The sequence below is a fragment of the Humulus lupulus genome, chromosome 5 (assembly GCF_963169125.1).
Source record: "Humulus lupulus chromosome 5, drHumLupu1.1, whole genome shotgun sequence".
Classification (NCBI taxonomy): domain Eukaryota; kingdom Viridiplantae; phylum Streptophyta; class Magnoliopsida; order Rosales; family Cannabaceae; genus Humulus; species Humulus lupulus.
In genome coordinates, this window is record NC_084797.1 from 105,463,602 (window position 1) to 105,475,467 (window position 11,866).

Genomic DNA, 11,866 nt, shown 5'->3' on the forward strand with positions numbered 1-11,866 from the left:
AGGAAGCTAGATAGTGGTAACTGGTAATTTGGTAACCTGCGTAACTATTAGTAACCATAGAGAGTAACAGGTTTTATGGGGAAAGTGGTAGAATTGTAAAGTTAGGAAAAGGACAAGTAAGCCCTTGAGGTCTGGTTAGTAAGGGATATAAATGGAGGGTTAAATTAGTCTTTTGGCAGGGAATAGATGAGTAAGAGCTGAAGGAAAATACAATACGTATAACACTTGGAGAAAAGGGTTCTATGCTGAAAATTGGAGACCTAGAGGAAGAGAAAAACTAAGATGGAAGGGAGAAGCTGAATTTAGCTTTTGGAGGGAGAATTAAGGAGTGATTGAAGTTGTCAAGCAAGCTTAGATCAAGAATACTCAGAGGTAAGATTTTGATTATGGTATATCTAAGTTTCAAGTCTGATTTTTGGTTGATAAGTGTGAATTGAAACAAATTGGTGGCTGGTTTTGTATGAACTCAGAATTGGGTAATCAAAGGGGAAGGAGGTTTAAAGCTAGAGGTTGGACTCACCACTCAAGGTAAGGTTTCTGTGTAATTTTTAGGCTTATTTCTGTTAAGGTTTAGGGAGTTTGGAGTGTGGTTCGTGTTTGGGTTTAAGTTGTTTTTAATTCTCTGGTTTGAGTTACAAAGCATGAAACTCAAGAGTGCATCTTGGGAATAGTTGTGTGAATGGGCTTGAGTATGATGTTTCTAGGTTGCTGTGGGATTTATTAAGGATCTAGAGTTGGTTTTGGGACTTAGGATGGAGTTTGGGGTGATTTGGAGTGAGTTAGGCTCGGGAAAAATGCGAAGGAAAACCCAGAATTCTGGGCCTGTGAAGGCGCGCCGCGGCACAGTTTTAGCGTGCCGCGGCACGAGGCCCCTGACTTGCTGGGTGCCGTGGCACAATAAAGCTGTGCCGCGGCATAAGGCCAATTTCAGGACATCAATTTTGGCAATTTTAGGCATTTGCTCCGGGGGTTCGGGGGATGTCTCCGGGGTATAGTTTCAAGGTTTTGGGGGTTCCGAGAGTGTGAGTTAGGTTCCGGGAAGGTAGTTTTGGATTGGTTAGTGACAAAGAATGTTTTATTTGTGTTGTGATTAGGACTTTGGAGAGGCTTGGGGTAGAGGACCGTGCTTGCGGCTACGTGGCATCGAAAACCAGTGAATTGAAAGGTAAGAAAACTGCACCCGAATGTATGATTGTAACGGGACTAAGTGCTCCCGAGAGTTGTATTGTGTCAATGTTGGTATTATGCCAAGGGACACGTAAAAGCGGTCTAAGAGTACCGTACATGATTTTAGCGCACGGGGTGCGAATTGGCCACTGGGAGCCAGAAACAATAGGATAACAGAGGGAGCAGCCTGTGAGCGCTAGCCCTGGTTATCGTCTGTGCATTATGTATAATGAGATGAGATGCTTAGTATATGAAATACTTGACTAATGATATACTTGAGTTTATGAGATGTTATATGTGTAATTGACTTGTTTGCTAGTTGTTCATGCTCTGTTGTTGCTGTGTTTTCTTGCTGGGCCTTGGCTCACAGGTGCTTCGTGGTGCAGGTAAGGGCAAGAGCAAGCTGGACCAGGCCTGAGGTGGAGAGCTCAGCGGTGAAATGTACATAGCCAGCTGTTCGATCACCATGGTCGAGGAGTGTGTCAGGACAGGGAATTACCTAACTGCTTGTTTTTGCCTTAATATGGCCAGTCAATGTATTTAAACTTTGTCACTTTTGTAAATGGCTTTTAAACTGTCATTTTTGGGATCCCATGTAAATAAACAATGTTTAGTAATGAAAACGTATCTTTTGAGACCAAAACACTTTTAACCCTAGTTCCTCTACTGTTTCAATAACACACTTTTACTTTAATGACTTGATTAGCAAGTCTGGCACTTTATAAACACACAGTGTAACGGTCTTGGCTATCCAGGGCGTTACACAGACTCAGCCTCCACCTCAGCCGCAACCACTGCCTCAGTAGATGGCTCAAGTACCCCATCAAGTGGGTCCTTATGGGGGATGGCCAATGGAGAACTATGCGCCATACTCAGCTCAGCACATGGAGCCAATCTATGAGCGATTTTGTAAGCAACACGCTCCAAACTTTGAAGGGACAACAGACCCCTTTAAAGCAGAAGAATGGCTCAGAAATGTAGAACCGATCCTAACGCATATGAATCTTGGCAACACAGACCGCATATCCTACGTTTCGTCTATGCTTAAGAAGGATGCTAGAATATGGTGGGACTTAGTTCAGCAGGCTAACGATGTCGCCACCATGATATGGACAAGATTTGTGGAGCTGTTCCACAAGAAGTATTACGACTTGGCAGTCATCGCTACAAGGGTCGAGGAGTTCGCTAGTTCAAAGCAGGGCAACTTAAAGGTAGTAGAATATGCTCGACAGTTCAACAGTTCAACAGATTAGCCAAGTTTGCACCAGAGTTGGTTCCAACTGACTTTATGAGGGTGACCAAGTTCGTTAAAGGACTTAGACCAAAGATTGAATTAGGGGTTAAGCTAGCAAACCCGGGAAATACTACCTATGCCGATGTTCTAGAAACGTCAATAAGAGTAGAAAGGCTTCAGGCGAATGTTAGTAAGGAGAAGGCTAGTAGGCTTGAGCCTAAACAGTAGGGTCAACCTCAGAATGGTCGAAACAACCACAAAAACAGCCGTCAACATAGCAATAGTAATAGTAATGGTCTGAAGAGAAGGCATCCTGATGATAAGTAGGCCAATGTTGATAAAAGAGCACGGACAAACGATGGAGGCAATAAGTCGGGTTATGTAGAATACCCGCAATGCTCTAAGGGCCAAAAGAAACATCAAGGGATGTTTCAACTGTGGTTAGGAAAGTCATCGAAAGAAGGAATGTCCATAGCTCAAGCAGAAGGAGAAGAGGGATTAAACGATGGTTCCAGACTAAAGTCTTTGCCTTGACCCAGGGAGGAGCCCATGCTAGTAACAAGCAGTTACATGTCAGATTCCTATCCTCGATAGTATATGTTCTAGTATCGCTTGATTTGGGAGCAATATACTCGTATATCTCGTTAGGAATGATAGAGAAATTAGACAAACCTTGTAGAACTAGGTTTGTGACATAGTTGCCTTCGGGTGAAGTAGTCTTATCATCACGGATAGTACAAGGCGTACCAAGAAAAATTGAGGACGTAGAACTAGAAGGAGACCTGATAGAACTGGAGATTAAAGACTTCGACATGATATTAGGCATGGACGGACTAGCAAGGCATGGCGTAACCATCGATAGCAGACGTAAGCAAGTGATGTTCGAGACTCCTGACGGTCAGAAACGATGCAATATGGGAAAAGTTTTAGGACTACGTACACCACTAATATCAACTCTTAAAGCCCAAAGAATGATAGAGAAAGGGTGTCAAGCATTCTTAGCTAGCGTTACGTATGTGGTAAAGGAAACACCACAAAAAGTTGGAAACTTCCTCAATGTAAAGGAATTCCTAGAGGTATTTCCTGGAAACTAGCAGGATTGCCGCCGACTCGAAAGATAGACTTCACAATCGAACTAGTACCGGGCACCGAGCCATTTGCTATGGGGAGCACCGATTCTATTTGTGAAGAAGAAGGACGGAAGTATGCATATGTGTATAGATTATCACGAGCTGAATAAGGTGAAAATTAACAATAAGTATCCGCTACCCCGACTTGACGACTTGTTTGATCAACTCCGAGGGGCAACCTTGTTTTCAAAGATCGATTTATGGTCTGGGTATCATCAGCTCAAGGTAAAGGGAGAAGATATTCCTAAGACAGCCTTTAGGACTCGTTATGGACATTATGAGTTCTTGGTTATGTCCTTTGGTCTTACTAACGCACCAGCCGCGTTTATGGACTTAATGAATAGGGTCTTCAAGGATTACTTAGATAAATTCGTCGTTGTATTCATTGACGATATCTTAGTATACTCAAAGAATGAAGTAGAGCATGAGGAACATTTGAGGATGATTTTGACACGATTGAAGGAGCATCAACTCTACACCAAGTTCAAGAAATGCGAATTTTGGCTTTCGCAAGTGGCGTTCCTTGGGCACATTATATCGAAAGACGGAATTGCAGTAGACCCATCAAAGGTAGAGGCCGTGAAGGATTGGCCCAGACCAAAGAACGCATCTAAAGTAAGAAGCTTCCTAGGGTTAGCAGGTTATTATAGGAAGTTTGTAGAGGGCTTTTCAAAGATAGCCACTTTGCTCACCAACCTGACCCGAAAACAACAAAAATTTAACTGGAATGATAAGTGTGAAGAAAGCTTCCAGTTGCTTAAGGATATGCTCAGCACCAGTACTTTGTGTACCGACACCCAATAATAAGTTTGTAGTCTATTGCGATGCGTCGAAGTAAGGATTGGGTTGTGTGTTGATGCAGAATGATAAGGTGATAGCCTACGCCTCAAGGCAAATGTAGTTGCTGATGTGCTAAGTAGGAAGAGTTATGGAAGTCTAGCAGCGTTAGCTGGAATAGAAAAGCCGCTACAGTAGGAGCTGATCAATGCTAGAATAAGAGTAGTCATTGGTAAACTGGCTAACTTGTCCATTTAGTCAAGTCTGTTAGAAGATATACGGAATGGGCAAGTGCATGATGACACGTTAGTAACATATATAGATGCAGTTAGAAAAGGGAAGGCCACAGATTTCTCAATATCAAGTCAAGGGTTATTAGGATATAAGGATCGGGTATGCGTGCCAAGCGATCAAGCGATTAAGGTGAAGATTCTAGAAGAAGCGCACAATACCCCGTACTCAGTTCACCTAGGGTCGACCAAGATGGCACACAACATCAAGGCAATGTATTGGTGGCCAGGGATGAAGAAGGACATAGCAGAATTTGTGTCTAAGTGTCTAGTATGCCAGTAAGTGAAAGCAGAACATCAGCGCCTGCAGGCTTATTGCAACCACTTAGCATTCCAAAATGGAAATGGGATGATATAGCCATAGATTTCGTGACGGGTTTACCACGAACAAGTAAGCAACATGATTCGGCTTGGATAGTAATAGATAGATTAACCAAGTCAGTTCATTTCCTGTCTGTTAAGACTTCATACACAGCAGATCTTTACGGAGACGTTTAAGTCCAAGAAATAGTACGACTGCATAGAATCTCTAAGACAATAGTATTCGATAGAGGATCGATGTTTACATCGATATCTAGGAGTGAGTATTTGCCGCTGATAGAATTCTTCTACAACAATAGCTACCAGTCAACGATCGGGATGGCACTTTATGAGTTGCTTTATGGAAGAAGGTGTCGATCGCCGTTGCATTATGACGAGGTAGGAGAAAGGCAACTACTTGGAACTGAAGTTGTTAGAGGAGCTTAGGATGTAGTAGCACTGATTAGAAAGCGTATGCTCGCTGCTCAAAGTCGTTAGAAAAGTTATGCGGATGCCAAGCGGCGTGATGTGGAATTCAAAGTCGGAGATCAAGTCTTCTTAAGGATATCTCCTATGAAATGTGTGAAGCGGTTTGGGAAGTAAGGCAAACTTAGTCCCTGATTTATAGGTCCTTTTGAGATATTGGACAAAGTGGGAGCAGTTGTGTATAGATTAGCCCTACCGCCAGCTCTAGTAGATAGTCACAATGTGTTCCACATCTCGATGCTGCGTAGATATGTGTCAGACCCATCTCACGTCCTCAAGTACGATATGATAGCACTCCAGAAAGACTTGAGTTACGAGGAACGACCGGTTAGCATCCTGGATAGAGGGATGAAGCAGTTATGGTCCAAGAGTATTCCAATAGTCAAAGTCCTATGGAGTAATAGTTCTGAACATGAGGCAACGTGGGAGTTGGTGGATGACATGTTAGCCCGGTATCCAGAATTGTTTGATAAGTAAATTTCGGGGACGAAATTCTTTGTAGTAGGGGAGAATTGTAGAGTCCCATAATTTACTTAGCTAGTTAGATAGTAGTAGTAGTAGTAGTAATAGCTAGTATTAGTTGTAGTATGTTTATAACTGTGGATTTTGGTTCAGACCGGGATTTAATTGGACACTCATAGTAACACTTGTAGATTTTCTAAGTTTAACCTATAGTTTAAGAATATTAATTTTAACCTAAGGTTTGATTAATATGACTGATATTGATGGTGATATTTATTATATTATAAGGTTTAGATAGACCCAATAAGATAGTAACACTTATCATATGTATGATTATTAAGAAATTATTATTTTAATGATAAAATAAGAGAAATATAAGACTTAGTCTTCACCAAAATCTGATAGGAGGATGACAATTATCACAATTTTATTTAATTGTGGATTAGGTTGATATTTAGATAATTAAATAGATTTTTCGTAACTTTAGGGTACTGTAACTTCCGACTTATTTTTGAACCAGTTATATTAAGAATTTTGAAAGATAGTATTTCTTAAAAGTTGTAGATAATTTAATGAGCTTTCTAACGATATAAAGAGAGTCCAAATCGGAGTTCTACAGCTCCAGATATGTTGATTTTACTGAAGGGGAGTTTAGAGTTACGAGATTTAGGGAGTTAGAAGTTAGGATTCTATTTGTTTTTATTATTTTGAAAATCAAGCTTTGAATCCTTAAATCTCTCTAAAAAATTTGAACAATTCCTAAGCCTTTGGCTGAAGGATATTCAAATATTTTCAATTAAATTTATTATTTTTATTCAAAGCCAAAAAGAATATTTTTATTCCTAGAACTCTATAAATAGGACCTAGCACCAAGCATTTTTCATTCATTCATCAAGCTAAGTTTAGAGGCTGCAAGTTGCTAGGTTATTGTGAGAGTGTAAACACTTGGGTTGGGAATTATAAGCTTAATCATTATAAGCTTAATAAACACTTGGGAAGTAAGGTTATAGTGCATTTCGGTTTCGAGGTATAGTTCGGTCATAGAAGCATTCAAGGTATTCCTAATTCTAGTTCCTTTCTGTATTGATTCTTATAGTTCTTCTCTACTCAAATCCTAACTCAGTCTTTTCTATTCTTAGGCATCTAAGTTCTTCGAACTTAAGGTTTTCATTGGTAAGTATCGTTTCGATGGTGTAGTTTATTCTTTCCATCTCTTTTCTTTAGTATACTCACCTCTATATTATGGTTTTTAGGAGTGTTCCAAAATCCTGACTTTGTTCTCATCATCCCAGTATATTGGTAAGGAAAATAGGATAGGATTTATGTGCTATATGTTTTATATGTTATCTTACGGTTTTTATGTTATGAAATATGTTATGATATGTATGTTTGTAGACTTGGGCATATGACCCATATGACTAACAAGCCCCAAACAGATTATGGGCATATGACCTGCTTAGCTAGTAGGACCCCAAATAGATTATGGGCATATGACCTGCTTAGCTAGTAGGACCCCACTAATCTAATGGGCATATGACTTGTTTAGTCTATGGGACCCCAAGTAATAATGGCCATTATAGTATGTATGTGATATATGTGTTATGGTATGTTTTTTTTATATTGCACTATGAATTTTTATGTATATGGCTATATGTTAGATTTTCCTTGCTGGGCATTAGGCTCATTCCTTTTTGTTTATATGTGCAGGAAAATAGGTCTTAGTGGCGGGGAAGGTTCTTGGAAGCTTAGAGAATGTGTATTGAGGCGGAATGGATTCAAAGAGCCGAGAGTTTCGATTCGAGGATGTAGTTTTGTTTTTGTGGCTGTTACATGTATTTTTACGCATCTTATTATGTAAATCTCTTTTTAATTATGTCATGTTTTGATTTTAAAACAATGGGATCCCATATCCTAACTTGAATTTTATGTAAGTTTAACTTTTATTTTTACAAGTTTCTTAAATAAAGTTATGGTCTTTTCACTTATAAGTTTTATTAAGGATTAGTGTTTATGTATAGTTTTCGTTAATGGTCCAAAAGTCTAGAGTAGTTGGGTCATTACAGCCTTTAGCAATGCTCAACTTCAAAGCTTCATTCTCTGCCACATCATATAGACTAACATCAATATTAATATCTTGACGATCATAGAAACCAATCTTCTCCAATAGAAGAGGAATCAAAATAGCAAATGCCTCAACGACAGGCAAAGTCTGATTTTCATGCTTTACACCAGACATTGAATCATACACCGTAAGTGATCTCTGCTGTATATTAAAGTGCAACAAAATCCAGTGCATAAGAGCCTTCACATTAATAGGCATGACAACATCATCAAGCAAATTCCAATGAGTTGCACAAAACATAGATTTCCCCTTCATTATTTTCAAAGTAACGCAGCTCTCATCTATTTTAAATGCACCACTACCTTTTTTCTTAAAATCTTCATACGTAAACACTATGTTTTGCCCAAAACAAGTGTCAGTCGTAGATACTCTCCTCTTCAAATCTTTAGACTATTTAACCTTTCTCCTCAAGTAATACATCATCACATCAATATGCTGCATAATAAAAAAATACATGATTATAAAATAATATGTGTAGAAACCAATCTACTATGACAGTCAAGAAAAATTTATTACACGAGGGTAACTGGTGACCATCATCAACACAAAAACAGTTACAAGGTTTGGGTAACCAGTTACCCAATGAACTACAACAAAGCAAACAGTAAGGGAACTGGTTACCCAATAACATCATAATATATAGCATAAATAGATCAAAAAACTTATTACCTTTTAAAAAAAAAAGAAAAAAACTCCCACATGAAACAACAGATAAATTAAAAGGAAGAATCTCACTGATGAATCAATGAATTGCCCAGAGAAATAAAGGCTATGAAACCAAGTCTTCTCAGAAATATGGACAAAAGTGAAGTTAATTGGTAGGTCCATGGAATTATCATCATATTTTTTGAACTTGAACAATACATTAAAAAACAAAAAAAAAAGTTAAAAAATTAATCAGACATATTACGCATATAACAAACTTAAAAACAAATAATGGTTGTACATACTTGTTCCTTTTCTTCAAATCACGATTAATCCAGGAGTCAAACTCAGACAGTTGTTCTTTAGTGTGATTATCACCAAGTTCATTGGAAAATGGATAAATATTATCCAATATCGTCCTCTTTCTTTTTTGTTTCACTCCAACTTCAGAAGATCCAAAATTTGTTAAGAAAGGAGACTTTACAACAGCGCTCGGCTTTGCTTGCCTTTTCTTTCCCAAAATCAGTCCATTATCAACTGCTTGTGCATCATCATACAACACAATTGACCACTTACTTTTATCCTCCAAAGAACTACTCTCTTTAAGTGGCCTCTCAACCGAATCATTAATAACTCTCCATATTACATTAGAGACATGAAATGTGGGAGTTCGAGGACTTGAGCATACACTTGAGTCAACTTTAATTGGCTCCTAAAAAAGAAATAAATATATACAACCAATACTTCATTACAAACAAGAAAACAAGGGGGAAATAAACCAATTGTTTAAACAAATAAAAGGAAAATAAAATCTTACTTTATCGGTAGTAAAAAATTGTGAAGCAATCTGAACGGAATGCTCCAAATCAGCCCCTAACTCCTCACCAATATCAACATTTTGGTAACCCCCAGAAGAATGACCATAAACAAATCCTAAAAATACAAAAACCAGAAATTTTTAAACAAATTAGAACCAAATTAGACATCATAAAAGGGAAACACACAAACAATAATAACCAGTTACCTCAGAAGAAGCCTCAACATGCATAGGATCTTCAAACTCTCCACCAACATTATGATTACCAGCTGCCATAGATGCCTTAATACCACCCAACAAATATATAACATAAGCAAAATCAGATGAGAAAGATTCCTTCAATTCAGAAATTGCAAGCAATATACACTTATGGGAATCTTGCACTTCAGCCAATTTTGATTGAATGGCAATAAGGTCCTGATGCATATCTGATGGACTAGCAACATCATCATCAGGTGGATCTGTTGGCAAAAACTTGCTCTCAAAAAACAACCCTCTCAGTATAGACAGTCTCATTTCTTCATTGCTAGGGATTATGACATTAACATCATACTGCAAGAATCAATTTTTTTTTTTTAAACAAACGACAAAAAATAACTGTAATAAGTAACTAGTTACCCAAATATAAAACAAACATAATAAAAAAATAGAAGTGAATGACAAAAAAAAAAAATCATTACCTCTTCCTCCAAGAGAACTTTATCAACCAAATACTGATATGACACACTTCCCCTGCTTGTCCAATTCAGAATCCTTGGAAACAAATAATTAACCCTTCTACACAACGCTCGAGAACAAGAATGAATTGTCTCATATATCCATATAAGGAAAGCAATAGAGAAACCATAGCACTTATAACTATAGTTATCTAGTGACCCATCAACTTTCCTAGGAACATAATCATACATGGCGTTCCTATCTTTCAATACTGCTCGCATCACACACCTAGTTCTTTGCCACAACACTTTCCCAAAAGCAAACTTCTTCATCTCAACGAAATTAGTATCAATCATGACAAAGAAGGAGTTGTCAACACGAGTCTCATTTTGTGTCCCAAACAAAAAATTGGCTAACAAATGAACAATAGCCAACTTAACGACAACCTCATCACCTTTCTTCTTCAAATTTTTATCATTAAACGCACATGCAACCTCCTCTTTCCTAAGTTTTTCTTCCTTCCTGGGTTTGCCTTCGTACAACGGAAAAAGAGATTTCCTAAGCCCTAAATCAGCCTCTTTGAACATGCCAAAGTCAGCATTGCCCACACATTTCAAACCAGTAATGAGGGCAAACTCACTGATTGAGAAGCTAACTAATTTGCCACCAAATTTAAACCAAAACTCTGATTCTTCATTTGTTTGATGAACCTCCCTAAGCAAAACACTATGAAATAATTGTGCCTGAAATGTAATATCAGGCATATCTAAAAAGTGACCAAATGGGGTTCTTCGAAACATCGCTTTTTGTTTCGAACTTAAAACTGCCTTAATCTCACTAATAACAAAAGGCTTATTCCACCATTGGACTTTACTACCAAAATGCCTATCAGGTTTAATTCTGAAATGCGCACCCTAAAAACAAACATGGGAACCAATTACACACTGGTTACATAACACTAAACATAATAAAGAAACTGTGAATAATATAAAGGGAAAAAAAAAAAGAAAATAAAACAAAGTAACTAGGTACCTATTATAAAACAATGAACATAAACAACTAACTCAGTACCTATAAATCCAAAAAAAATTATAAAAATAAAATAAAAAGAAAAGTGGAAAACATACAGAACAAAGAAAGTTAACATTAAAATAACAAAAAATTATAAAAGAAAATCAACCCAAAAGTAACTAGGGACCACATGATAACACATTACAAAACACTAAACTTAATAAACATAATAATACGTTTAAACCATATAAAGTAAACAGGTACCACAAAAGAAAGGCAATGCCAAACACATATAAACTATGAACTTTTAAAAAAAACACTAAACATCAACAACTAACTCGGAACCTATAAAAGCCAAAAAAATTATAAAAAAAGAAAAAGAAAAGTGGATAACATACAGAATAAGGTAACTTAACATTAAAATAACAACAAATGATAAAAGTAAATCAATTGAAAAGAAACTAGGGACCACATGAGAACACATTACAAAAAACTAAACATAATCATGCACTTAAACCATATAAAGAAACAAGGGACCACAAAAGAAAACAATACCAGTAGTATGTACTTTGAACTTTATTTATATGTATGTTTTCCTAGTTACCTAGTTACTTTGAACTTTGTTAAGTGTAGAACTGTGTATGTATGTAACCAGTTGTATACGTCAAGGTGTATGAACAAGTTTTATCATTATTTCATTGACAAAACCACACACACACACATTTATATATTTTTGTATATATATATATAAATACATGCTCTAAACTT